At 38.7% G+C, this 23688-nt stretch overlaps 1 protein-coding gene and 1 long non-coding RNA gene across 2 annotated transcripts in view; one reads left to right on the forward strand and one right to left on the reverse strand.

Moving 5' to 3' along the window:
• LOC132028660 (cAMP-specific 3',5'-cyclic phosphodiesterase 4D) overlaps positions 1 to 23688 on the reverse strand; it is a 558688-nt gene that overhangs the window by 480476 nt on the left and 54524 nt on the right. The window lies entirely within an intron of this gene.
• Positions 17721 to 22625, forward strand: LOC132027920 (uncharacterized). The gene is made up of 4 exons (XR_009407249.1): positions 17721 to 18432; positions 19511 to 19553; positions 19926 to 20096; positions 21328 to 22625. It is a non-coding gene; the product is annotated as an uncharacterized LOC132027920 (long non-coding RNA).

A 23688-nucleotide genomic window follows, 5' to 3' on the forward strand; every position in this document is an offset into this window, starting at 1 on the left:
TAGCTTATCTAAGAATTCATTGTTTTAAACCAACTTATGCATCGTCAACAGGTATATAATTTAAGTGGAAAACAGCAGGGGGGGCTCAAAGACAGGTTGGACAAATTAAGGGTTGTACCTCTGTACAGAAACAATCAGTCGATCTGGTGGCTCCCTCCCCCTTCAATGGATGAATGGATAAGGAAGATGTGGTCCATATACACTATGGAGTATTATGCCTCCATCAGAAAGGATGAATACCCAACTTTTGTAGCAACATGGACGGGACTGGAAGAGATTATGCTGAGTGAAATAACTCAAGCAGAGAGAGTCAATTATCATATGGTTTCACTTATTTGTGGAGCATAACAAATAGCATGGAGAACAAGGGGAGTTAGAGAGGAGAAGGGAGTTGGGGGAAATTGGGAGGGGAGGTGAACCATGAGAGACTATGGACTCTGAAAAACAATCTGAGGGGTTTGAAGCGGCAGTGGGTGGGAGGTTGGGGGAACCAGGTGGTGGGTAATAGAGAGGGCACGGATTGCATGGAGCACTGGGTGTGGTGCAAAAATAATGAATACTGTTATGCTAAAAATTAAAAAACAAGAGTACAGAAGCAATTATTTTAAGACAGTTTTGAAAAGAAGAAAAAGAAATAAGAATAGAAATGCACACCAAAATTATTAGATGACATTTTATACAGGCTGAAGTAATTCCTAGCAAAACAATGAACTAGGTACACAGAGGAACACTTTCTAATAGGGAACGCTTCAAAAGGCTGGATAAAATAGCTAAGCAGGTGGTGGGTATTAAAGAGGGCATGGATTGCATGGAGCACTGGGTTTGGTGCAAAAACAAAGAATACTGTTATGCTGAAAAAAAAAATTTTTTTTAATGGCTAAGAAAAAAATTTTTTTAACATGCACAAAATCACTAAACATCAGGAAAATGCAAATTAAAACTGCTATTCAACATAGTACTAGAGGTCCTAGCCTCAGCAATCAGACAACAAAAGGAAATTAAAGGCATCCAAATCGGCAAAGAAGAAGTCAAATTATCACTCTTCGCAGATGATATGATACTATATGTGGAAAACCCAAAAGACTCCACTCCAAAACTGCTAGAACTTATACAGGAATTCAGTAAAGTGTCAGGATATAAAATCAATGCACAGAAATCAGTTGCATTTCTCTACACCAACAGCAAGACAGACGAAAGAGAAATTAAGGAGTCCATCCCATTTACAATTGCACCCAAAACCATAAGATACCTAGGAATAAACCTAACCAAAGAGGCACAGAATCTATACTCAGAAAACTATAAAGTACTCATGAAAGAAATTGAGGAAGACACAAAGAAATGGAAAAAGGTTCCATGCTCCTGGATTGGAAGAATAAATACTGTGAAAATGTCTATGCTACCTAAAGCAATCTACACATTTAATGCAATTCCTATCAAAGTACCATCCATCTTTTTCAAAGAAATGGAACAAATAATTCTAAAATTTATATGGAACCAGAAAAGACCTCGAATAGCCAAAGGGATATTGAAAAAGAAAGCCAACGTTGGTGGCATCACAATCCCGGACTTCAAGCTCTATTACAAAGCTGTCATCATCAAGACAGCATGGTACTGGCACAAAAACAGACCCATAGATCAATGGAACAGAATAGAGAGCCCAGAAATAGACCCTCAACTCTATGGTCAACTAATCTTCGACAAAGCAGGAAAGAATGTCCAATGGAAAAAAAGACAGCCTCTTCAATAAATGGTGCTGGGAAAATTGGACAGCCACATGCAGAAAAATGAAATTGGACCATTTCCTTACACCACACACAAAAATAGACTCAAAATGGATGAAGGACCTCAATGTGCGAAAGGAATCCATCAAAATCCTTGAGGAGAACACAGGCAGCAACCTCTTCGACCTCAGCCGCAGCAACATCTTCCTAGGAACAACGCCAAAGGCAAGGGAAGCAAGGGCAAAAATGAACTATTGGGATTTCATCAAGATCAAAAGCTTTTGCACAGCAAAGGAAACAGTTAACAAAATCAAAAGACAACTGACAGAATGGGAGAAGATATTTGCAAACGACATATCAGATAAAGGACTAGTGTCCAGAATCTATAAAGAACTTAGCAAACTCAACACCCAAAGAACAAATAATCCAATCAAGAAATGGGCAGAGGACATGAACAGACATTTCTGCAAAGACGACATCCAGATGGCCAACAGACACATGAAAAAGTGCTCCATATCACTCGGCATCAGGGAAATACAAATCAAAACCACAATGCGATATCACCTCACACCAGTCAGAATGGCTAAAATAAGTCAGGAAATGACAGATGCTGGCGAGGATGCAGAGAAAGGGGAACCCTCCTACACGGTTGTTGAGAATGCAAGCTGGTGCAACCACTCTGGAAAACAGCATGGAGATTCCTCAAAATGTTGAAAATAGAACTGCCTTATGACCCAGCAATTGCACTACTGGGTATTTACCCTAAAGATACAAACGTAGTGATCCAAAGGGGCACGTGCACCCGAATGTTTACAGCAGCAATGTCCACAATAGCCAAACTATGGAAAGAACCTAGATGTCCATCAACAGATGAATGCATCAAGAAGATGTGGTATATATACACAATGGAACACTATGCAGCCATCAAAAGAAATGAAATCTTGCCATTTGCGACAACATGGATGGAACTAGAGCGTATCATGCTTAGCGAAATAAGTCAAGCAGAGAAAGACAACTATCATATGATCTCCTGATATGAGGAAGTGGTGATGCAACATGGGGGCTTAAGTGGGTAGGAGAAGAATAAATGAAACAAGATGGGATTGGGAGGGAGACAAACCATAAGTGACTCTTAACATCACAAAACAAATTGACCGCTGCTGGGGGGAGGGGCGTTGGGAGAAGGGGGTGGGATTATGGACATTGGGGAGGGTATGTGCTTTGGTGAGTGCTGTGAAGTGTGTAAACCTGGTGATTCACAAACCTGTACCCCTGGGGATAAAAATATATTTTTATAAAAAATAAAAATTTTTTTACAAATGACCAGATTGGTATACCATTGCAGCAAGCATTTAGAAAGTGTGTTTTGAAAATTATTGCCATTTTGCAATAACAACAGAAGTATACAGCGCAAATTAATACAAGGTGCACAAGATCTTTAGAGCAAAATTTATAAAACTTACTGAAAACTCTAAAAAAGAACCATTGGGAAATATCCCCAAAATTGTAGATAAAAATAGAATATTTGAACACCATTTTTTAAAAATTGATCTAGAGATTCGATGAATTTCAATATACTGTAATAGTTGACATCAGAGGATTTAATAAACTGATTCAAAAATGTTTTAGAGAGGTGATAAAGGTAAAGAACAGCCAACCCACAACTGAAGAAAAAAAATTAGGCAGGGGGAATTCTTTCCTTGATATTCATTATTGTAATGTTGTAGAAACTAGGGTCAAGGGGTTCTGGGATAGGAAAGAAAAAAAAAAAAAAACAGGCAAATAAACAGAATAGAAGCCTCAGAGAGAACCCAGCAGGGTTAAGAAATGAGATACATGTCAAAGGTAGTACTACCAGCCAGTGGGAAATTACGGAATAGTCAATCAGTGGTTAGCCATGTGGAAAATGTATATAAAATTAGATTTCTTCTCACACCATATGCACAATTCCATTCAATATATCTGGTGACTTCATTGTGAAAGGGAGAACTTGAAAACTTTTTGAGAAATTCCTGCCAAAAACAAAAGAAAAGAAAACTCCTACTCTCAAAAGCCTCCAATACTAACTCATCGAGAGAAGATATTAATAGCACTTACTATCAACAAGGAATTGCAGACTATATAAAGAATCCTAGGGGCACCTGGGTGGCTCAGTGGGTTAAACCTCTGCCCTTAGCTCAGGTCATGATCTCAGGGTCCTGGGATCGAGCCCTACATTGGGATCTCTGCTAAGCAGGGAGCCGCTTCCCCCTCTCTCTCTGCCTGCCTCTCTGTCTACTTGTGATAATCCTCTCCCTCTGTCAAATAAATAAATAAAATCTTTTAAAAAAAAGAAATCTAAAAATTGATCAGAAAAAGACAGCTCAGGAGAAAAATGGACAAAAGCCTTGGCTAGGATTTTTATGAAAGAGGAAACACAAATGACTAATAATCAAACATTTTTTAAAAAGATTTTATTTATTTATTTGACACAGAGAGATAGACATAGGGAGAGGAAAAACAAGCAGGGGGAGTGGAAAAGGGAGAAGCAGACTTCCTGCTGAACAAGAAGCCTGATGTGGGGCTCAATCTCAGGACCCTTGAATCATGACCTTAGCTGAAGGCAGACGCTTAATGACTGAGCAACCCAGGCACCCCAATAACCATGCTTTAAAATGCTCAAGTTTATTAGTTATCAGAGAGACTAAAATTAATACCACAATTAGTTTCATATGACCACACATGCCACTTGCTCTAACATTTCATCGAGAATCACTAAATGTTACACACACACACACACACAGAGACTCACTCACAAACAGCCATTTAACGTTAAATTATGGTAACATTTCCTAAATCACTTAAAAATTATTACATTGATTTTTCATCTAAAATGTTCAAGTCCTCGGGGCACCAGGGTGGCTCAGTGGGTTAAAACCTCTGCCTTCGGCTTGGGTCATGATCCCAGGGTTCTGGGATCGAGCCCCGCAGAGGGCTCTCTGCTCGGCGGAGAACCTGCTCCCCATCCCCGCCTGCCTCTCTGCCTGCTTGTGATCTCTGTCTGTCAAATAAATAAGTAAAATCTTAAAAAAATATATAATGTTCAAGTCCCTTTCAATGTTCAAACTTAATTGTTATTGAGAAAGGTAAAAATCTTAACTTAATATTGTTTATAAAGGGAAAAAAATTATAGGTCATGAGACTTTACTATTTCAATGTTATATCAATTAAAAGTGTACTAGAGAAAATGCATCTCACCTCCATTTTACCAATCCATCCTTAAAAAATTCTTTAACCTTGTATAAAATGCATTCATAACTCTTTGAAAATCTTGTTTTGTAGAAAAATAATACCAGGACTTTAACATAAATCACAATAAATATTCTCACTGCAAATGCCATTAAGAAAGGCAGATCAGGGGCGCCTGGGTGGCTCAGTGGGTTAAGCCGCTGCCTTCGGGCTCAGGTCATGAACTCGGAGTCCTAGGATCGAGCCCCACTTCGGGCTCTCTTCTCAGCAGGGAGCCTGCTTCCTCCTCTCTCTCTGCCTGCCTCTCTGCCTGCTTGTGATCTCTCTCAAATAAATAAATAAAATCTTTAAAAAAAAAAAAAAAGAAAGGCAGATCAAATTCACTAGTTTTTGAGGATCAAATACTTACTTTTATGCCACCTTTCAAATTGTGCTTTAGGCTCTGGGACTCATTTGCTGCAGTTTTATCTACTTGGACCACAGTTTTCTGAGGGACCGGGCATCATTCAGATACTGATTAGCTATATGACCTTGGGTAAGTAACTATGTCTTTCTTAGTTTTGATTTCTTGTGAGTTAAATGAGGCTTATAGGAGCACCTACCTCATGGGGTTGTGCCATTTATATGAGGTAAAACCACAAAGCGTTTGCCTGGTAGACACCAAGTGATCTATGAGCGTTAGCTATTGTTATTCACATAATTCACCTTTAATAATAGATCAGACTGCAGAAAAGGCCATCAAAGCAATTGGCAAGTCAGACAATCTAAGTGGATTTTGCTCTGGGTAGTATTTTCTGTTTAAAAGTTTCCAGTAAAAGTATAACACTAACCCCATTTATAATAGCAAAACAGTGCAACGAGAACTTCCCTGATAATCAGAATATCTAAACATGTTAAATAAATTAATTATCTTCTGTTTCTTACTTCCATTAGTATTTCCATGAATGGCATCATCCCATTCTGGTCAGTATTTTTAGCTGATGTTCTCAAATATTCAAATTACATGTGCTGGAATTTGGCCCTAATTACCTCATGATTTTGCTCTTGAGAGATTAATGTCCCCTGCCAGATTAAATAAACATGCATGTTATTTTTACTAGTGACAGCATAGTGATTTTAGTTTTATAAGACAAAATGTTTTCTCTCTATAATCACTCTTGAATTTAAAAAAATGTGCAGTCATAAAACATGCTTAGGTGCTTTTGCTATCTGAACACTCCAACCCCATTCCTCATTGTATAGGTGAGTCAGGATGAAAATAACAAATGATGATTATTAATTCAAATTACATCAGTGCTAGGATGTGCAATTTGGCGGTTGCTTCGAAAGAGGGAGAGCAGGACATAATTACTCACATCGAGGATCCTGTATCAGTTTAAGGAGACAGATCTAAAAGCCATACCAAATAGTTTCAGGTCAACCTATGATAGTGTACAGGGGTCTAATAAAAATTAGAGAGAGAAAGAGGTGAGGAGGGCAGTAGTCAAGGAAGGTTTTATGGATAAAGTGGGAATTGCAATGGCCCTTAAAGAAAAACAGAATTTCTATAGTTCAGTTACCCCAGACTTCAGGCACTAGACCACTAGCTTCGTATTTTGCCATATTCACATTTCTATTTCATGATTTTTGTTGCATCTGAGCTTCTCTATGCCATTATTTATTTTTAAAATTCTGAAACAGAAAATATTTTGAAAATCCTAAATACTGTTATCTGCAGGGAAACTTTATAGTACTGTCATAAATGGAAAGACCATATCTCTTGCCATAAAAAGAAGGTATTTGAAAATAAGTACAATTTAAACAGAACAATCTTATTAGTTTTTATACAGAGAATGCTGCTTTCCAAAGGCTCTGAGCTAGAGGGCAGTTTCGTCTTTGTTAAAAATAAGTGGCTGTTAGAGATTTAATGACACTACATGAGACTTTTTTCCAATCCTTCCTTCTTACCTACCATCCTTCTTCCTTGCCTCTCTTCTTTTCCAGACTTCCTCCTTCTCTTCTTCCCTTTCTCTTTCAGTCCTCCCTTACTCTCCTTTCCTTCTTCACCCCCTCCCTCCCTCCTTCTCTCTATCCCTCCTTTTCTTTCACATTTACTGAGCACATATTCTGTGCCAGATACCATTCCGAGCACCAGAGAGGCAATATTGAACAAACAGTAGAAGTCCTTCCCTTCACTGAGGTTATATTTTCGTTGGTGGAACATAGTCAATAAGTAAATAAACAAGACAAGGTATAGTAGATCATAGGTGCTTTGAAGAAAAGTAGAGCAGGGAGTTTGAGGGGTACATGGATAATATGGACAGGGAAGTATTCACTGTTAAAGGGACAAATGAGCTGTGATTTGAAGGACAAGATGGGATCAGCCATGCAGGTACTTCTTTTTTTAAAAAAACTTTTTTATTTCTTTTTATTTTTAAAGATTTTTATTTATTAACAGAGAGAGAAAGATCACAATTAGGCAGAAAGACAAGCAGACAGACAGGAAGCAGGCTGCCTGCCGAGAAGAGAGCCCAATATGGGACTCGATCCCAGCACCCTGAGATCATGACCCGTGCTGAAGGAAGAGGCTTAACCCACTGAGCCACCCAGGTGCCCCAGCCATACAGGTACTTAAAGGAAGAGATTACCCAACAGTTGGAACAGCAAGTGCCAAGGCTGTGATCCAGAACATCCCTGGTATGTTCACGGAACAGCAACAGAGAGTAGTGGAAGTGAGGGGTGATAGGAAAGTGGCTTGAGAAGAGTTTGGATCACTGGCAAGTGGATGGTAGAGATCAGACCACACTGATCTTTCAAAGTCACCACGAGAACATTGACTTTAACTCTAAATTATATGGGAAGCCACTGGATTGCTTTGAGCAGAAAGAGATGAAATATAAACTAATTACTGGTTTTGTGGAAGAATTCCACTGTGTAGAGACTGGATTGGAAAGCACAAGAGTTTGAGTAAGGAAACTGACTAGGGGGGTATTGCAATAATCTAAGGGAGAGATGACAGAATATTGAGTCCTGGGGGAAGCATTGGAAATAGAAATATTGGCAAAATGAACCCACTCTTTCTCTCCTCCCCCCACTATATTAATAAAAAAAAAAAAAAAACCAAACTCTATTTCAGCACTCATGGATTTATAGGTTTATTTTCCCTGCCCCATGGCTATTGCCAATGACCAGCAATAACCTTATTCATCTGTAATCCTTAGGCCTGACCACAGTGCCTGACAAAGGTGATTCAAAGGTTTGTAGAACTGAATTCCAAATGAGTGGCATAATGAAAGACATAGAGAAGGGTAACAAACAGAAAGGTAACAAACAGTAGGTATTTCGGACAATACCCATGTGAGAAGAGGAAAGACAGCATGAGCACTGGGGAAAGAAAAGTGCTTTGCATAGAAACTGAGGCTCACATGAGAATGTGTAAACACATTCTCATGTGAAGGAGAACTAATAGGAGAACTAAGAGGAGCAAAAGAGAAAAGGAGATTTAAAATGATGGAAAAGAGGAACAGTTTCGGGGGAACTTTCATTCAAAGAAAAATGTAATATGGGTAAAGAGGCATAAATGAGTTCAGGATTTACTACATAGCTTTTACTTTTAAACCAGTAAAACCCTCTGATATCCTAAGGCTTTACCAAGTAATTCACTGAATAATGTTAACATTTTTTTATTATTATGTTGCTTTTAAGAGGAAAAAAAAGAACAATTCATAACCAATGAAATATATATATGTGTCATATATATATATAAATATATATACACACACACATACATATACATATATACATACATATGTATATATGTGGAATTCCTCAGTTTCAAAAACTGGCACAGAATTGTTCCTTTAGATATATATACAAGGAACCTTCCATTCGTGAGGTTTACAGATATGCCAGCATAGCATCACAAGGGTTCACCAAAGTTAACTAAGTGTTTTTCAAGGGATCCAAGGGAACAACTGGGAATCACAACTATAAAAATCTCTACTGCTGGGGCACCTGGGTGGCTCAGTGGGTTAAAGTCACTGCCTTCGGCTCAGGTCATGATCTTAGAGTTCTGGGATCGAGCTCCGCATCAGGCTCTCTGCTCAGTGGGAAGCCTGCTTTCTCCTCTCTCTCTCTGCCTACTTGTGATCTTTGTCTGTCAAATAAATAAATAAAATCTTAAAAAAAAAAAAAAAAATCTCGGGACGCCTGGGTGGCTCAGTTGGTTAAGCAGCTGCCTTCGGCTCAGGTCATAATCCCAGCGTCCTGGGATGGAGTCCCACATCGGGCTCCTTGCTCAGCAGGGAGCCTGCTTCTCCCTCTGCCTCTGCCTGCCATTCTGTCTGCCTGTGCTCGCTCTCTCCCCCTCTCTCTCTCTGATAAATAAATAAAAATCTTTAAAAAAAAATCTCTACTGCCAAATAAGACTAATGGGAACTAGGTAAGACAGGGTCAGCAACACTGAATGATACTCAGCTGAGAAGGAAGAAAGAGGAGCTGAACCATGGGAATCAACAGAAGGAAAGGTGGCTGGAGGGAGCAGAAGGTGCCTTGACTTTACATAAATGCATTTCTGATGTTGAATTAAGGAGATTTAGCCGTTATTGCATAAACCAACCCAGTCAGAATAAAATGAGGAATACATGCATGAGTGCCCTCTTGACTGCAGCATGGGGAACCTGAGCCTTGCATGGAGGAGAGACAGCCAACGATCATTTCACAGGTAAAAGACAATGGTTTCTATTTCCAAATCCAGGTTATTCTCATCCCTTGCCTTTGTTACAGACATGGCTTCCTAAGCAGCCTTGCCCTTCTACACTTGCCTCCCTGCACTCCGTTCTTCAACAGCGAACCACAATGGCCCTTGAGTGTTCCTTGATCAACTACCAAGTCCTACAGAATCTGGTTCTACCTCATTTCCTAACAGTTCCACCTTTTCCCACTCCCACCTGCCCCATTTACATAACTTCCTGATGAATTTTAGAAAAGTTACCTGTTCTAACACCAGGCCCTGCCTCTTTCTCACCCACCTCAATCACTACATTTATGTTCTCCAGTTATCTCCTCTGGAGGCACCCCTCCCCCACTTCTCTGTTATAATATTTGATTCACTTGTAATTCCACATCTGTCTTCCCCAGAAGGTAGAAAAATAAGCACTTAAATATTTGTTAACCACTGGGGCGCCTGGGTGGCTCAGTGGGTTAAGCCTCTGACTTCAGCTCAGGTCATGATCTCGGGGTCCTAGGATCAAGCCCTGCATTGGGCTCTCTGCTCAGCAGGGAGCTTGCTTCCTCCTCTCTGCCTGCCTCTCTGCCTACCTATGATCTCTCTCTCTGTCAAATAAATAAAAAAGTGAAGAAATTAAAAAAAAATTTGTTAACCACTGAAGGTTGAATATTGACTGTTGAGGAACATGAAGATATGAAGACAGCAGCCGATCCTTTATTAAGAATGTAAAAGGTTTTTACATTAATTTACATTTCAGATAAGGCGCAGCTGGCTCTCAGGTACATTAAAAAGAGTGCTAAAAGAATAGGAACAAGCTTTCGCTAAGATGAAAAGAAAAGGAAATTCAGGTTTAGAATTATTATAGAACATTGTATAATCTCCCACAAATCAAAAAAAAAAAAAGAAAAAGAAAAAGAAACTACAGTATTACTTAACCAAAATAAAGTTCATGTAAAGTATATTTGAAAAGAAAAAAAAAATTAAAATTTACCTGGAATAGTTATTGAATGGCTATCATTTAAGTATTTGTTCTTGAACTAGGACTAAGTATGTAGAAATGTGAGAAAAATTAAATTTAAAAAGGTATTTATTTGGAGTAGTTTTAAAGCAAGTCTTATGAGTCAAGGTCAATACTCATATATGTGTGCTCATTGGCCTGGAGTGCACTTTATTCTCCCATAAACCCAAGTCTTAGATACAGTTGCTAACCATACATTAACAGCTTCCCTAATCACTGTTCTACACAAAGAGCAATCAAGTAGCAAGAGAGGGTGATTCCCCAGTGCTAAGTTACTTCCTTATGTGTATCAGGTGTTTAATCTGCACATTCACTAATTTATTTAGGCTACCAGGGTAACTATTCATGCACTGAAGCTATAGTATGAGAAGACCATTGTATCTTCAAGAGAGCTGGAGAAATGGGCGAAAACTTTTAGCACTTGCTCTTATTAAAATGTAAATCTGGGCAAAGAACTTTGTGGTCCAGTGAAGTTGCTAATGCCATATGACATTAATAACCTACAGGATATGATTTTTTTTTTAAGATTTTATTTATTTGACAGAGAGAGACAGAGCGAGAGAGGGAACACAAGCAGGAGGAGTGGGTGAGGGAGAAGCAGGCTTCCTATGTACCAGGAAGTCCAATGTGGGGCTCAATCCCAGAACCCTGGGATCATGACCTGAGCTGAAGGCAGATGTTTTAATGACTGAGCCACCCAGGTGCCCCTAGTGGTTGTTATCTTAATACATCTGCCATTTTCAGAGAGTTGTACTTGAAGAGCTTTCTCAATTCACAGAGGGACTCTACAGCTACAGGGTTGTATTTCTGTTAACCTGAGTAAGAATTATCCTTAAAGGGGATAGAAAAGTTCTGGAGCAGAACAACACTGACTTTCCAACAAGGTATATAGTTTATAAGTATTTAGTTTTGAAAGAGATTCTCTTCTCTTCTATCACTGTTAATATGAATATTTATGAAGCACCATCAGTTCCTGTCCAATCAGTTTATAATTTAATGAGTCATAAATGCATATCCTCTAAATTGAGGTAGTTGGCTCTGAAAGTGATGCCAACCAATACCATTGTCAGTGGCTCTCTCTCTTTTGGCTCTTTCTCTCTTCTTTTTACCTTTTTTCCCTTTTCATACATTTCACTCACTCATATACACCCCTCCCTCATTTTTTTTCTCACTGAAAAGACATAAAAACTCAAGGTTTACCTTTAAAAACACAAATCTGTGGTCAACACAAAACTTTAAAATCTGTAAGACTGTTCTACCTGAAGATTAAGAACATGTTGTTTGAATATTTCATGATAATCTAACACATATTTATACAGTTTTTGAGTATAAGTTTTGAACCATTAAAACATTCCTTGGCTATTTAAACAAACTGATGTCTACATAGAGTTTTCCATCTGTTTCCATTTGACTTTCACATATCTGGATTTCCAATTCAGTTTCTGAGAGTGCTCCATATCTGTCTCGGTTCCTTGCACTAGATTTCTTACATGATTAGAGGATGTACCTTGTTTTCTGCTATATTCTCTCTTGAAAGGCCTCAGCCATATTACCAGTTGTATTATGATTAGAGAGTATCACTAATACAGAAAGTGGAAAAATGTGGGTCCTTAAGAAAACTCACTGACTTTTATAGGTTGCTTTAACAAAAAAAAGGGGGGGGGGTGGGAGATACACTTCTCTTAACTAAAAATAAACTACTACTTGCACTCAGAGACATTTTCATTTTGAAGCACTATGAAAAAGAGACGTACCGCAAAAATTCTCTATTACTGCTTCCGGTGCCCTCTGCTACATAGTAGAGCCTGTTGAGCTTGCTGAGGGAGGTACTGAGGTACTCATCTCCAGATAAATGTGTTCCAATAATGTCACAGGGCCAACAGTCTTATGGAAACTGGCTGCACAGCTTCAGAAAAGGACATGCTGCAGCCTGATATACAAACCACAATGAGGCAATAAGGAGAAACTTCCTACCACTGTCAGTATCAAAGAATGTTTCTCTTAAGCCCTCAATTCTCTATCTTGTTCTTTGTAGACACGTCTTGATGACTTCTAAGGACCAGGCAGGGAAAAACACAGAATAATATCTACTCACCAAGTAGATGGTTTGGTGATGGTTTGACAAGAGGACATTGAAACTGAGAGCAATTGTTTAAAAAAAAAAAAAAAAGTGTATGTTTGCTTCAATGCATTTTTTTCCTCTCCACTTTTATTTTAAAGTTAGGGAAAGTTAAACATTTATCTATTTTTATTCTTTATAACAGTTACTATTTCAGGAAGTTAGCTTATCTTGTCGCCAAATACCACAGGAAATCTGCATGTTGATCAGTTTTTAAAATGACCACAAGAATCTTTTCCCATTGCTGAATTTTATTTCTTAGTTTTCCTTTTCTGTTTACATAGTCTTTCCCCTATTGATACATATTTCATTCATTTTTATTTTTCACTATTACAAAGTATGCTTTGAGGAAATTTTTATTTTATTTTTTTTTATAAGATTTTATTTATTTATTTGCCAGAGAGAGAGAGCACAAGTGAGGGGGGGCAGGAAGAGGGAGAAGCAGACTCCCTGCCAAGCAAGAAGCCTGATGCGGGATTCCATCCTTGGACCCTGGATCATGACCTGAGCCAAAGGCAAGTACTTAACCGACCCAGGCGCCCCTGGGGAAATTTTTTTTTTAAAGATTTTATTTATTTATTTGACAGAGAGAGAGATCACAAGTAGGCAGAAAGGCAGGCAGAGAGAGAGGGGGGAAGCAGGTTCCCCACTGAGCAGAGAGCTCCATGTGGGGCTCGATCCCAGGACCTTGAGATCATAACCTGAGGTGAAGGAGGATGCTTAATGACTGAGCCACCCAGGCGCCCCCGTGGGAAATTTTTAACTAACACTTTCTATTTTTCTTCTTATGCCAAGATGAAAGCTTATAAGAGAAAATATAGAAAAGTAAAAATGTGGAGATATTTAGAAGTGTCTACAATCTTACTTACTCTGAAATAATCACTAAATAGTTTGGTGGTATTTGTTTGTAAGGGTGTGTTCATACAGGATCCTTTACTCTCAAAGTACAAGCATATACGTAAATCAATAAATTTACATATATGTAAATAAATGCACCAACTTAAAAATTTAGATGGTACTAAACATACCTTCGATAAAGTATTGATTTTTAATCCTGTGAGGCTTCTGAAGTCTTTGAAATCGTATCCACTTGCTAGCAATATATTTGTAGAGTTTGCATTTTTTAACCACCAAAGGAAAATATATTACCGTAAGCAAAGAAAAGATAACTTGAGAGTCATCTTCCTAACATTTGAGAAAACTTGCATAGCTGAGGCTTGATGTACTTAATTTAAATGAGATAAAGTGAAATCTAACTTGAAATATTCAAGTATTTTTCACAAAGGAGAATCCAACCTGTTTTTATTCCTTCAAAAATGTTACATGGTTGGGCGCCTGGGTGGCTCAGTGGGTTAAAGCCTCTGCCTTGGGCTCAGGTCATGATCCCAGAGTCCTGAGATAGAGCCCTGGGCTCTCTGCTCAGCGGGGAGCCTGCTTCTGCCTCTCTCTCTGCCTGCATCTCTGCCTACTTGTGATCTCTGTCTGTCAAATAAATAAAATCTTTAAAAAAAAAAAAGTTACATGGTTAATGACTTAAGGTGTCTCTAGCTGAAAGGAATCGTGTTATGGCCTTGCTTCTAAATTTTATATAATTCCTCCTGTTTTGATTCTGCTGTCACAGACATTTAATTAGTAAGAGTCATTGCAGCAAGGGGTTTGTCTATAATTTGATTGAGTCACCCATTTCTGAATCGTCAACTTCTGATTTGTTTTAAAATCAAATGTGAGATCAATCACCATGGGCTAGGATCTGAAAAGAACAAACCAATTATAGCCTTCATTGATGGACCCCTAACTTCATTTGAACCTTCTATTTTGCTAGCAAAAGTCAGAATTTTATTCATTAAAAGGCATTTCCTAAGTAAGCATCCTTCTGGTATATTGAAACACCAAGTCCTCAATTCATCCTTTGTTATTAGTTAACCATCAACCACCATCCAGTCAGAGTCAATAATATTAACTGTGTACTTAAAGGTAAGCAAAACTGTGAAGAGAAACAGAAGACCCTTGCAAACAGGAGTTTGTAATCTAATAGAGGAATTGTGATTAACTGACATATCTAAGAACACATACACATGTGCCAGGAAATAAATTCCTACTTAGTAACATCACTTACAAAGATCCTAACAGACATATGATTAAAGCTTATTTAAAGCCGATTAATGAAGCAGTTATATTAAGGAAAAGGGTCTGGTTTGGGGAACAAATTTGATGACTTCAAGCTGGGAAGAAAAGCTAACAGAATGTATGATAGAATCAGGATATAAAAAGAGCTTAATGGGCCCAAAGTAACAATACGGAGTTAAATTGGGATGCATTAAAGAAGTCCTACTAATGGGGAAGGAGCTGGTTGCTAAGCTGAGTCTGTTCAGTGAAATGTATGTCACATGGGACAATAATAGGATGTGGTAGCCAAGGCGTTGACATGATTTAAAGTCACATTCATTGATAATGTCCAGGAGTAGGTAATAAAAGATAGTCTTTCTCATGCTCTGAGATACTTGGGTTACATTTGAAATAATTTGCTCATTTGTGGTCCACAAATGGAAAAAAGTGCTGTAAGATAGGAGATGATCTAAAGGGGAGTCACTAGAATATGGGAAGGATAGTAAAGGTTTTTTTGTTTTGGTTTTTTAGGATTTTGTTTATTCATTTGACAGACAGAGATCACAGCAGGCAGAAAAAGAGGAAGGGAAGCAGGCTCCCAGCTGAGCAGAGAGCCTGATGCGGGGCTCAATCCCAGGACTCTGGGATCATGACCCAAGCCGAAGGCAGAGGCTTTAACCCACTGAGCCACCCAGGTGCCCCAAGTAAAGGTTTTTAACTTAAGGAAAAGAACACAATGGGAACAGACCTTACTATTAAAGATATAAAAGATGCAACATCGAGGCTTAAGTGGGTAGAAGAAGAATAAATGAAACAAGATGGGATTGGGAGGGAGACAAACCATAAGTGACTCTTAATCTCACAAAACAAACTGAGGGTTGCCGGGGGGAGGGGGTTTGGGAGAAGGGGATGGGATTATGGACATTGGGGAGGGTATGTGATTTGGTGAGTGCTGTGAAGTGTATAAACCTGGTGATTCACAGACCTGTACCCCTGGGGATAAAAATATATGTTTATAAAAAAAATTAAAAAAAAAAAAAGATATAAAAGAGTGTCAAGTGAAAGCTGAATTTCATTTGCCTTGTGTGTCTCCAAGCTTCAGATACAGGAGCATCGAAACTTGGAAGCTTCACGGAGGCAGAAGTAGAGTCAGGGAAAGCAGGGGCAAGGTGATAACACAGCTGGTCGACAACACATACAAATTGCCTGGGAGAAAGGTGAGTTTCCTGTGTGAGCATGGATGGGAGGATCGAGCACTGGCCTTTCAAAGATCAAGGAATAGCTTACATTCGCTCTGAGCCGCATTCGCTCTGAGCCAGATGGCACTGGCTGCTTCCTGTAACCTGAAAATTCTGATTCTGCAAGAAATTTGTACTCTTCTCTCTTAACCTCTGAGTTTCCAATTTACCTTCCTCTAAAGCAGTTAAATGTCTACACCCTTCAACTTAAGCTGTTACATCTTTAAAAATATGTTAGCCTATTTAAGGTTTTGAAATTTAAACAGTAAGTATCCAGAAGGTTTGCTAATGTCTCAGCCTAATACTACCAACTTTTGTGTACATATCTTCAGAGCTGTAAGACACTAAGCTCCCCTTGATGAAAACGGTTTCTCGAAATATGATATGCTAGAGCACTGACTTCACAATAATGTGAGGTCACGTGCGCTTGCCAAGATCTAAACAATACAAAATACAGAGTGGCAAGATTCATAATCAGAGTTCCAGAATGTCTCGGAATGGCCCTTTTTATACTTAATGTGTATATGGATCACCTAGGATCTTGTTAAACTGCAAACTGCAACTTGGTAGGTCTGGGATGGGGTCCAAGGATGAACACTTCTGCTGCTCAGGCTTCTGGTTCATGGGCCACACTTTGAGGAGCAAGGTAAGGCACATTTTCTGGGAAGTATCATTGCAGAATGTCTATTATTATACCAGTAATTGCTTCGACATTTATTTGCTGAATTCATTAATATTTCTACTGATACAGATCATAGAATTTCTATTCTTCCTTTGAAAATTAAAATAAATGCTATCATGAAACAATAAGAATTAGACACCTAGTTCTTCTCTTTCCTCTGGTACTTAAGAGGATGACTTAATCTCTACAATCAGATTACTTCAAAGTACCAACAGACAATTCCATCAAAATTTATGACCAATTGTTGCACTGAATTAGCAGACTGATTTTATTTTTATTTATTTAGTACGTGAGGGACAGTCTATGATAATAAAATAATTACAATAGTTTCTTTCCCCAGGCACTCAGTTTATTGTAGCAACAATTCAGAGTCAGATATTGTCTGAAATGCCTTTGTAGTGCTATAAACGATTGATCATCATGTTTAGGAAATAGTCCCAAGGGGCTCAGGTCTGATAGTCCCCAAGTTGTTTGCTTTAGACCTTAGACCACATTTTAAGATATCTTTTAATGCTGTGCAAATCAAATACTACTGAATTTTTTCATGTATTCTCCAGAAAACATGAAAAAGTGACCACGTTATTTAAGCCAGGATGTTTACTTCCCTACAGAAAAATCAGAATATCATCTTTTGAGTTTTAAGCTTTGTCTTAAATACAAGATCATTGGGGTAAGCTGGAATATTCTGGAATGGTAATTATTTTTGAGAGTTTGATATTCAGGATCTATTTATGCAGCTTCATTGTTTTGGACTGACAGAATTTGGCCTCCTATTCTGCATCTGAAGTGTTCTTTCCCCTCCCTCACTACCTTCAAGTCTTTACACAATGTCAGCGTGGAAGGCTACTCTATCAAACATTGCATTCCCTCCTGATATATCCCTGACTTATTTTCCCCCTTATCACTTATCACTAACCAAAATACAATACACTTTACTTATTTTTCTTGCGTATTGTCTTCCTCCCCATTAGCGTTCATTGCTCGTATGACAAATGACCACAAACATAGTGGTTTAACAATAAAAATGTATTATTTTATAGTTCTATAGGTTGAAAGTCTAACACTCACTTGCCTAAAGTCAAGAAGTTGGCAGGGCTGCATTCCTTCCTGAAGGCTCTAGGGAAGAAATCTGTGTCTTTTCTTTTGCCAGATTCTAGAGGTCACCCACACTCCTTGGCTCATAGACCCCTTCTTCCATTCACAAAGCTGGAAACACTGCATCCTTCTGACCCTTCTGGTGTCATCTTATCTTTTTTTTTCACTGTTATAAGAGTCTGTGCTTTTAAGGACTCACGTGATTGGATTGGGTCCCCCAGGATAACCCAGAACAATCTACATCTCTCTCTTTTTTTTTTTTTTCTTTTTTAGGATTTTATTTATTTATATGTCAGAGAAAGGGAGAGAGAGCACAAGCAGGGAGAGTAGCAGGCAGAAGGAAAAGCAGCTCCCCGCCTTCCAACGCTGAGCGAAGAGCCCCACAGAAGACTTGATCCCGGGACCCTGGGATCATGACCTGAGCTGAAGGCAGACGCTTAACCAACTGAGCCATCCAGGCATCCCAGCAATCTATGTCTCAAGGTCTCAGTCACATCTGCAAAATCCCCTTTCCCATGTAAGACAATACATCCATAGGATCTGTCCATTAGGCAGTGAAACCTTTGTGGGGGCCATTATTCTGCCTACTGTACCCTTCACTATAATGCAACCTCCACGAGGTCATGACATTTTGTTTGCTTTGTTGTATCCTAAGCACTTAGAACAGCATCTTGCACAAGGTATGTGCTCAATAAATATTTTTTCAATGAATGCGTGAATGAAATCCAGATTTAGTTGATTATGAGCACATATTTGAAGCGTGCTGCTAGAACACAGGCCTCTACTAGCTGCATCTGAAGAGGCTATCCCTTGAATTAAATAGACCTTATTAGTCCTCATTTGAAAAACAAGGCGACCACTTTGTCCAATTCACAGAATCAATATGATTTACACTGAAATAATGTGAATATTCTTTAAAGAGATATAAAGGATTACCACTATACTTTTTAAATGGGTCTTAGTGTCCTTACCTAAAGAATATAAATTTCTTCGACCTCTAAATATCAGCAATCTTTTTTTTTTTTAAGATTTATTTATTTATTTATTTGACAGACAGAGAACACAAGTAGGCAGAGAGGCAGGCAGAGAGAGAGAGGAAGCAGGCTCCCCGCTGAGCAGAGAGCCCAATGCGGGGCTCGATCCCAGGACCCTGGGATCATGACCTGAGCCGAAGGCAGAGGCCTAACCCACTGAGCCACCCAGGCACCCCTAAGTATCAGCAATCTTGGTCAGAGGTTCTCTCTCCAGCTTTAGGAAACCCCATCCAAAAGGCTATAATACATACTTGGGAAGACCATACAGTGAGACTGTAACCTTCCTTGATCTCTCTTCCTGCTAGATAAGCAATCCTGAAAGCCATACCCCCAGAGCAAATGCAGCATACCTGGACCATCTTAAGAGGGGTGGGAGAGCAGGAGGTCATAGGGTATCTCCAAACCTCAGTTTACTCCAGGCTTTTGACGATTTGAGCATATCAATGAATTTCTCCAAGGCTCCTATTCCCTACAATCTATCATTCTCAGTCACATGTTACTAAGAGATGCTGGCAAATAGTACAAAGGTACACTACCAACCTTATGTTTTATTTTCTTCAGACAGAACCAGGACAGGATTCGTCTTGTAACACACTGGCTTCAGGTAAGACCAGTATACAACCAATAACAGAGTAAAGATACCAAACTCTCAACACTAGGCGAATGTTTTTGCTGAGTTTTCCATCCAAAGAAATGTCTTTCCAACTTTATTGAGAAAATTTTCCAATTTTATTAAGTTTAAAAATAAATCCAATATGCCTTTAAAACATAGAGAGATTGCCTGAACTCACATGTTTATATTTACTAGGAGAGTGAAAATCAAAATGTTTAAGATAGAATCTTCTGTTGTTTCAAAAAAAAATTCTGTGATGCTAAGATTAGAGAACATTTATTTTTCTCCAGGATTGATGTAATTAAACATACTAAAGTAAGCAAAAACAGCAACAACAGCAAAAGTCTTTTTTTTTTTTTAAAGATTTATTTATTTTAGAGAGAAAAACCACGAGCAAAAGCAGGAGGAAGGGCAAAGGGAGAGGAAGAGAAAGACTCCCCAGTGAACCTGACATGGGGGCTTGATCTGAAGGCCCAGAGACCATGACCTGAGCCAAAACGAAGAGCTGGATGCTTAACTGACTGAGCCACCCAGGTGCCCCCAACAGCAAAAAAAATCTTAATATAAGTATGGTTTGCTTTTGTGGATCTATGACTATATACAGATATCTGGAAACATTAGGATGTTTGGTGACAACCAAGCCAATCACTGTTAGTCAACAGGTATATGCATTGTAGTGAAAACCTAACTGCTAAATTGTTAAAATAATCCAGTCTTTCTTGAAATGGGGTCTCTAGACCAGCAACACTGGAGCCACCCGGGACTTGTTGAATGAACACAACTATGGGCTCACCACAGACACAGGATCAGAAACTTTTAAGGAGGGGGTCCACCGTGTGTGATTTTGATGTTAAGATAGGAGAAACCCTTGGCCAAAGTCATAATTGAATGCCTTTTTATTTTATTCCAAAATGTTGTGTCTTATTTGGGTTAAATTATATCTAAATTATATCTAAATTGTATTTTGGGTTGAATAATATCTAATTTGGTGTTAAATTATATCTAAATTTGGGTTAAATTATATCTAAATCATATGGGCAGGTTATTCTGGGTTAAATTATATCTAAATTGTATGGGCAGATTATTTTGAAAGCTGAACATTTGAATCTGCTGAAAATATGATAGGACCTTCTCATAGTCTGAATCTAAAAGTCTCATTTGCTCTTCAACAGGTAATAAAAATCACTCGTGCAAAAAAGCACTATATATTGTATTAAATTCTTTTTGAATATTAACAGAAATCTGGCATATTTTATTAGAATTCTTTTCTCGTTCTTTAGACATATTTTCCAGATTGATTTTTTCTCTCACCAAGAATATTGGGGTGAAACATGAAAAAGCAAAACCAAATAAAATTCTATTACACACAATCCTATTTTAAAAAATATGGGTCTTAAAAAATATGGGTATTTTTCCTTTGTGAGTTAAGTAAGCACAAAACACATATTTTGTGAGGTTTTTTTTTGTTTCTTAAAGATCAATTAACTAATTAATTAATTAATTTAGAGAGTGTGAGCGAAGGGAGGGGCAGAGGGAGACAGAAAGAGAGAATCCCAAGCAGATTATCTGCCCCACATATGGAGTCCCACTCAGGGCTTGATCCCACCATGCTTGAGATAAATGACCTGAGCCAAACAAATCAAGAGTGCATTGCTTCTCTCACTGAGCCACCCAGGGGTCCCACAAACCACATGTACTATATTATCTAGTGTTTTATTTGAGTAACTAAAAATATTTTAGTTACATAACATTTGCTATAATCAAGGTGGAGCCAACGTGCTGAGAGAACACAGATCACGGAGCAACTCATTCTTCCCGGAGAACCAGGGACAGCGGCCCGGAAGAGGCAATATCGATCTGCTGGATGATGAGTTTCCCGGGTACAGAACGGGACTGAAGACATTCTCCACAAAACTTGCATGCACAAGAACACCCTGTCATGAAGTAGTGGGGTGAATCTGCCAGGGGTGGAGTTTCGCCACGCAAGACTTCCTGCGAGTTAAGTTTTTGTTTCGTTTTTTGTTTGTTTTATTGTTTTTTTTTTTTTTTTTTTCCTTGAAGGTAGCAAGCTGAGAGCCAATAAGAGTTTCTAGGCAGTGAATTTATGTAACACATAAATTCAGGAAGATAGGTTCTGAGCTCTGGACTGTATCTCACACAGAATGCTGTCAGAGAATCCTAGCAACTTCTAAACTGACAAAAGACCAGGCCACTTCAGGAGTGACGGAGATAAAAGCAAGACGTTGAGAGGCATTTGAGCTGGGTGTGAATGTGATGGCCAAGAATGTGAGAGTGTGAGGGGTGAGATGGGAAACAAGGTGGGATTTTAAACTTCTTATTGAGTATTTCTTAATACTAGGTGTAATGCTTATATTTGCATTTGTTTTCCACGCAAATTGTTGGAAGCTAAAAAAGGCTTTTATGCTTACATTGCAACTTGGGGGGCGGGGCAGGGCATGTATCCTCTCATGTATCCAGCTGGTTCAAATGATCACTCTTCAAAATGACAGGAACAGGTGGAAAGTAGTAACACTGGGAGGCAGAGCAGGTGTGGCGGAAGCATTACTTAACCAGCACTTCTGTGAGTGGAGGTTAGTGAGTCTTTGAAGGGGTGAGTAGAGTCACTGGGGAGTTAAATGTGCTGCCTCCTGGGGCCTTTCTCCTGAAATTTTCTTGTCATTGGCCCAAGTATCTGGCCTGGGCACGAGATTTTTAAATCTTCCCTGATGATTTAAGGTGGGTGAGAAATATTGTTTGAAACTATAAGTGAAGGCTTTCTCAGTTAGATAACGTTGCTTTAAATTTTCATCCTGTTGATTTGTCTAATAATCTGTTGTAATGCTAATGAAACAAGAGTGTCATATAGTGACCTTCTAGGGATGATGCAAAGGCAAATAGGATAGGATGTGTGAAAGTACTTTGATAGGGTGCCTGGGTGGCTTAGTTGGTTAAAGCTGCTGCCTTCCGCTCAGGTCATGATCTCAGGGTCCTGGGATAGAAGCCCACATCAGGCTCCTTGCTGAGCAGAGAGCTGGCTTATCCCCTGCCTTCCATTCTCCCTGCTTGTGCTTGTTCTCTCCCTCTCTCTCTTTCTGTCAAATAAATAAATAAAAATATTAAAGAAAAAAAAAGTGCACTGTGCTGGTATTTGTTTAGGACCTCTTATCAGCATGAGCATTTCAAAAATTTCTTATGGGGGTAAAAACTTATAAAGCATTGGGAAAAATGCAACAAAAGAGCATACTTTCTTCACATTTATCTTTAACACATAGGCTATAAACTTTTCATAAAGACTATATGCCACAACTTATAATAAATGTGTCCTTTTTTATTTACATGAGTAGCTATAGGTCTAAAAGGCATCAGAGAGGCTGTAAATGAAAACTGAATATTAACACTTATCTTTGGGGGGTTTCACTTTTCTTTATAAAGTCTTCTAAATGATAGATCCCACAGATCCTAAAGTCTCCCTAAGCTGAAAAAGTCTCCCTTTGCTTTGCACATATTTGATACTCAAAAAAGATTCTGTAAATGCTTGAAAAACTAAGGCACATGTATAGTGTCAATATATCATCCTAACCTCGCATTATTTGGGGCTGGGTTGTGCTGAAGAAATTGATCTCTTACAAGCCTTAAAGAACAGTGACCAAAATCTATCAGCATGAAAATCTGGGCAAAGATGTCACTACAGTGCTCATAAATAATTAAAATGCCTAAAAAGTTAACAAGGCAAGAAACAACAAATGTTGGAGAGGATGTGGAGAAAGGGGAACCCTCTTATACTGTTGGTGGGAATTCAAGTTGGTGCAACCACTTTGGAAAACAGTGTGAAGATTCCTCAAAAAATTAAAAATAGAGCTACCCTATGATCCAGCAATTGCACAAAGCAATATCTTTGGTATTACCCCAAAGATACAGATGTAGTGACAAGAAGGGCCATATGAACTCCAATTTTCATAGAATCAATGTCCACAATAGCCAAACTGTGGAAAGATCCAAGATGCTCTTCAACAGATGATGGATGAAGAAGTCCATAAACACAATGGAATATTACTCAGCCCTCAGAAAGGAATACCCAACTTTTGCATCAATGTGAATGGGACTGGAGGAGATTATGCTGAGTGAA

Source organism: Mustela nigripes, chromosome 12, assembly GCF_022355385.1.
Source record: "Mustela nigripes isolate SB6536 chromosome 12, MUSNIG.SB6536, whole genome shotgun sequence".
NCBI classification, from domain to species: domain Eukaryota; kingdom Metazoa; phylum Chordata; class Mammalia; order Carnivora; family Mustelidae; genus Mustela; species Mustela nigripes.